General features: G+C 42.7%; 1 pseudogene; it reads right to left on the bottom strand.

The window, feature by feature from the left end:
- Window positions 1–341: 341 nt before the first annotated feature.
- On the bottom strand, window positions 342–1,927 carry LOC111092936 (annotated as a pseudogene).
- Between the last annotated feature and the right edge of the window lie 3,636 nt (window positions 1,928–5,563).

Below are 5,563 nucleotides of genomic sequence, written 5' to 3' on the forward strand. Positions count from 1 at the left end.
TGCTAGCAACTTGCTCTCTGCCAATCTTTTTTTTTTTTTAATTTTTATTTATTTATGATAGTCACACACACACACACAGAGAGAGAGAGGCAGAGACATAGGAAGAGGCAGGCTCCATGCATCGGGAGCCTGACGTGGGATTCGATCCCGGGTCTCCAGGATCGCACCCTGGGCCAAAGGGCAGGCGCTAAACCGCTGCGCCACCCAGGGATACCTCTGTCAATCTTTAAAATAACCAATTTCAAATCTTCCTGCTCCTGGAGAAGAGTGATAGCTCTTAAAAAAATCTCCAACTTAGAGTTTTTCTAGCTGTTTAAGTTGCTGATTGTTTTTTTCAAGTTTCAATTGCTTTCAGGTCTTTGATTCTTGATTTTTCCATCTGTCTCAGGGTCTCCAGATGTGATCAGAGACATACTATTTCGTGGTGTGCTCTGTGGAGCAGGGTAGGTGCCAAATCTTGGTTCTTGTCATTTCTTGCTTCCTACTTTAGAATTTTCTCAGCCTCATATTTCCTTTGATTTTTAAGAGCTGCTTTTGATAATGGCTGCTCATTTCCTGGTTGTGATTTCTAATTCAGCAGTTGTGTCTCCTCAGAGAGCTTGGAATGAGTAATTGGTTTATTCCTTAAGCCGAGAGTCTATCAACTACTGCACATTTAGATTTTTTGTCGAATACTTCACTTTTAACTGCTTAGTAAGCTATCGTTTTTGCTGGAAATAGCCTATCCAAAGAATGGCTGCCAGGATAGGCCTGGCCTAATGCCAAAGGTTGTACCCATTATTAACATCAAACCTGGGAGCATGCGTGGCAGTTAAAATGTGCTCCCCATCTGGGCACCAAGGAAAACATGTAGGATCAGAGGCTGCTAGTTTAGAAATAGGTTTGTATTTTTTAACATTCCATGATTGCATTTGTCTGCCAGGGTTTTAAACCCAGCTAGCCTTAATATATGGCCATGAGGACTAAATAAGTTAGACATTAGAGCACCAGCTCCACAGTCAAACACAGGATCACATTTCAAGTTGAAAATCGTTTTGTTGGCAGACATAGAATCATAAATAGCATAAAACTCAGTAGAACTAGAATTCCAAATTTCACCATAAATGAGTCTATGTTTTGGTAATCGAATAAATTCTAGCCCTTTCTTCATCTGCTGCAAGGTAATGCAATATTTGTTCTCTGTAGTAGAAAGTTCCTTGCTTGTCAAATCCATTCTAACTATTACAACACAGCAGTGCTTTTCATTCCTTAGTGTCCTAACGTCTCAATCCGAGAGAAACGGACTGTGGGGCCTTGGAACATCGCCACCGCTGAATCCGTACCCTCATCTGCCAGGAAGGGCATGAATGCTTCCATCCTCTCCTGGGAAAGCTATGTTCCTTTCCAATGCCCCTTAATGTCATAAATCATTCCACTGCTGCTGAGTCTGGTATCTAACAGGGAAGAGATCAGTATATGGGTTCCTTCAGTGCCGTGAACACACCGTGGCTTTTCCTACTTTCTACTATTCCCTAGGCTAAAATGTCCATCCTGGCTCTTTATGTAACTACTTCTTTGCTAACCTTCAAAGATTTTTTTCTTTTCTTTTCTTCTTTTCTTTTCTTTTCTTTTCTTTTCTTTTCTTTTCTTTTCTTTTCTTTTCATGAGAGACACAGAGAGGGAGAGAGAGGCAGAGACACAGGCAGAGGGAGAAGCAGGCTCCATGCAGGGAGCCCGACGCGGGACTCGATCCCGGGTCTCCAGGATCACGCCCTGTGCTGAAGGCGGCGCTAAACCACTGAGCCATCCAGGCTGCCCTAGCCTTCAAGTTTTAGTGGAAATACAATCCTTTTCAAATCAGCCTCTCCCAGATAATGTCTACCTCTGTGCCTTTTCGGTCATTACTTCCTTGCTCGTCATTATCTTGCTTAGTTATGTGTTTGTCCATCGTCCATCTTCCCCAGCAAAATGCAGGCTCTGTCAGGGAAGGAATCTTGCTGGTCTTACTCATTACTGATGCCCAGCCCCTCGTACAGAGCCTGGCACATCTTAAGAGTCAATATATATTTGTGAAATGCATTCATTGTTTTCCCTTCCAACACGCTCGGGAAATAGCTATTGAATGAAGAATAAATAAGTGGACGGATGGAGAAATGCATACTTCCATTGTTAATCTTGCTGCAAATGCCCTCTGAGCATGTGTAGCAGCCCCTGGGTAGCAGATCACCTTTTCCAGATCTTTCCTCTTGGTCCTGTTCATGTGGCAGCATTGTTTCAAAACAGATTTCCTCTGAAAACTGCTAGGACAAGAATCAATCCTTTGTAAGTGGGCAGGACATTATGACTGTGGAACCCTGAAATATCTCTCAGTTTGATTTTTTTTTTTTTTTTTTTTTTACTGGAAAAGAAGATGAGGGGCCCTGAATCAGAGAGAAGGTTTTGATTTTCCTTGTCTGTGGTTTAGACTTAACTAAAGAATGCTCTCCTGGCTTTCCTGAGCCCCTTCTTTCCACTGTTGGGCACCTGGCCCTGCCCGTGGAAGGAGCCATCTGGGCGTATCAGGGAAGGTCAATATTCATAATCCTGTGGCCAGGTGCTCTGTACAATTAAGAAACACGGCTTCTCCATGGGAACCCTCTGTTCTCCAAGGGTCGGAGTCCTGGTTTGTGTCCTGAGGCTGCTTCACACATTCATGCTTTTAGCTCCTTCGGTGTAACTCTTTGCTGGTTAAAACTTGGCACATTCAATATCTCCATTTGAGTAATTCATTTGTTTTGAATTTGAAACCATCTGAAAAATACAACATGGTGTTAAAATGTGTGTGTGTGTGTGTGTGTGTGTGTGAGTATTTGAAAGAGCATATGGGAAAATCCCTTTCCCTTAGCTATTTATAACCCTTCTTAGGCATTAAAAGCAAAATGGCCATAACTCTCACCCATCCAAAAATGTGCCGAGTACAGCATTTTCTTATTTTATGCACCTCTTTGCTCTTAAGTGCTCACTGTTTGGATTTCTAATCTGATAACTTCATTTAAAAATCAAGTTTTACTGGAATTTCATACTTGTCAGAGCTTTTTCTTTGTCCGGGTGCTTCACCTCTGCGGCTGCTCCTCCCCCTCAATACAGACAAGGGTGATGCTGGCTGCCTGCAGCACTGCAAGTTCCTGTCAGGGAAGCTGTTTGTCATGTGACAAGGGCCACCCATATATAGTTCTCCAGAAGACCCTAACACCACCGAAGAAATGGGCCATTCAGTCTTCTACCTTCTGGTACCTGGTTGTCCCTCTCACTTCATCCCCTGCCACTTGGCAGAATGTGGTACCCAGAAAGTGCTCTATAAATACTTGTCGAATGAATGTTCCCATCTCTAACTTCTGCTCTTTCTGCAACCCAAGTCCTTAAGATTTTCCAGTTGTATCATGGTCTGTCATGGGTATGAGTTTTTTTTTTTTCCTAAAGATTTGATTTATTTATTTTGAAAGAGAGAGAGAGAGAGAGAGAGAGAGAGGGCAAAGGCAGAGAGAGAGAGAATCTCAAGCAGACCCCATGCTAAGCCCTGCTATCACAACCTGAGCAGAAATCAAGAGTCAGTTGCTCAACCAACTAAGGGTATGAATCTTTGAATAAGTGCTTTGGTCTTCCCAGTTTGCTTTAAGAATGCATATTTTCTAGTTTCATGATGGTGAGTTAGGTCCATATGTTTAACTTTGAAATGAAGAAATTTTAAAGTCTGCAAAGGTATTGGAGGAATGAAAATGATGCTGTAAATAGTCCTGAGATACAGGAAGTTTAGAGTGATAGGAAGCTAATGGCATTGGAGTCCATAATTTCCAAATTTCCAGGATTCAGCACAGGGAGGGAAGGATCACCCAGTTTAGAGTGGCAGGGCCAGGAGAGCTCGGGTCCATGCAGAAAGCATGGCTGGAAGGAAGGATCTTGGGGACCCTGCTAATGTGCTGGTGAACTTCTCTGACCATGAGAGAAGGAAGATGTGCCCACAGGATTTGAGCCTGAGTAATCAGGGGCATAGGGAACTTCCTCTGACTCCAAACTAAGGAAATACCAACCGAATGACTCAGCCATGCAGTGAAATCCTAATTCTAGAATTTGAGGCAGAATGAACTAGGTCTATATCTTTGCAATGGGAAGGATGATCAAAATCTACTATTAAGTGGGAAAAAAATGAGTCAAAGATTGTATATAGTGGGTGGGTGTGCGTGAATGGACACGTGCACACACACACACACATTCTTGGAGGAATAATCATCCCCACACTGATATGAGTTCAGGCTTTTAAATGGACATCTTTTTAGATGTTATCTTATTCCTCATTCCATGTGATAGTCCAGTCCCTTGTTACTGAGGGGCTGGCTGATTCGATTGCCCTGGTGGTCTGTGTTCCAGAAAACCAACCTCCAGTCTCCTGCCATACATTCCATATCCCCATTTCCCTTCCAGGGAGGTTCCATTTCTGCTCTGCAGTCAATCTGATTGCTAGATAGACTATAGTCTCTTCAAGGAATCAGTATATTCTTTGTGAGATATGTGAATTCCATTGAACAGGGCTTGATACTAAAGCATTTGATTGATAACTGACTTTCTTTCTTTCTTTTTTTTTTTTTTTTGATAACTGACTTTCAAGTAATGTATTGATTGTGTCAGTGGAGCCTCTGGGGTTTTCCCACTTCTTAGGGACCTGCAGAAAGACAGTTGAATTTTCTTCTAAGATCAAGAGGGAGCCAATCTTAGCTGCCATGTGCCTGACTTCTTTCTCCTGGCCTCTATATAACCCCTGGACTGTACTGGTATAGGGACTAGGAAAGCAGTCCAGCCTTTCTGGTTCTGGACCACAAGGGATACCAGGCCCTGAGGACTCAGCCTGAGGTTCTAAAAATACCCTGGGGAAACTGGCACCCAGCCAGCTGATTGCCTGACTTGGCTGCAGGCCCAGATTGCCTTTGAGGTATTTAGAAAGCGCAGCAGGAACGCCTCTGACATGGCCCCACATGTGGGAAAATAAAATGCATCAATTTTCAGGAACAATTCTGAGTGTCACTCAAGTGGCCTCAATAAAAAGTATACTGGTCTGTCCCTAGAGAGTCTCCCACCCTTAAGTACCTTTAGGACAACTGACAACTTCCTAGGAGCCTGAGGGGAATCAGGAAGTACTGCCCAGAGGACATAGGAATAACCGGACAGGCTCCCGGTTCTGTTTCTTCTATAAGGAAAATAAACACAAAGGAGAATTCACACCATCCTAAGATAATAACAATTAATATTCTAGAACCCATATTCCATGTATATTTTTAAGCGTATGTATACAAGTCTAGAGAAAGATATATGTCTATCTATCCAACCCATCCATCTATTCATACATGTATGTATAGGTTTGTGTATATGTGCATGTGCAAATATATACCCTATGATTTTATGTAAATGGTTACAGCTCATCTTCATAGCCACTCTGCCAAGTGTCCTTATGCTTATCCCAATGAAAACAAACAAAGCAAATTGAAGCTAAGAGAGCTTAAGTGACTTGTACCGTCCACAAAACTGCTAATGTTTGAATGGGGCTTTGAAGCCA

The sequence above is a fragment of the Canis lupus genome, chromosome 28 (genome assembly GCF_011100685.1).
Source record: "Canis lupus familiaris isolate Mischka breed German Shepherd chromosome 28, alternate assembly UU_Cfam_GSD_1.0, whole genome shotgun sequence".
Lineage (NCBI taxonomy): Eukaryota > Metazoa > Chordata > Mammalia > Carnivora > Canidae > Canis > Canis lupus.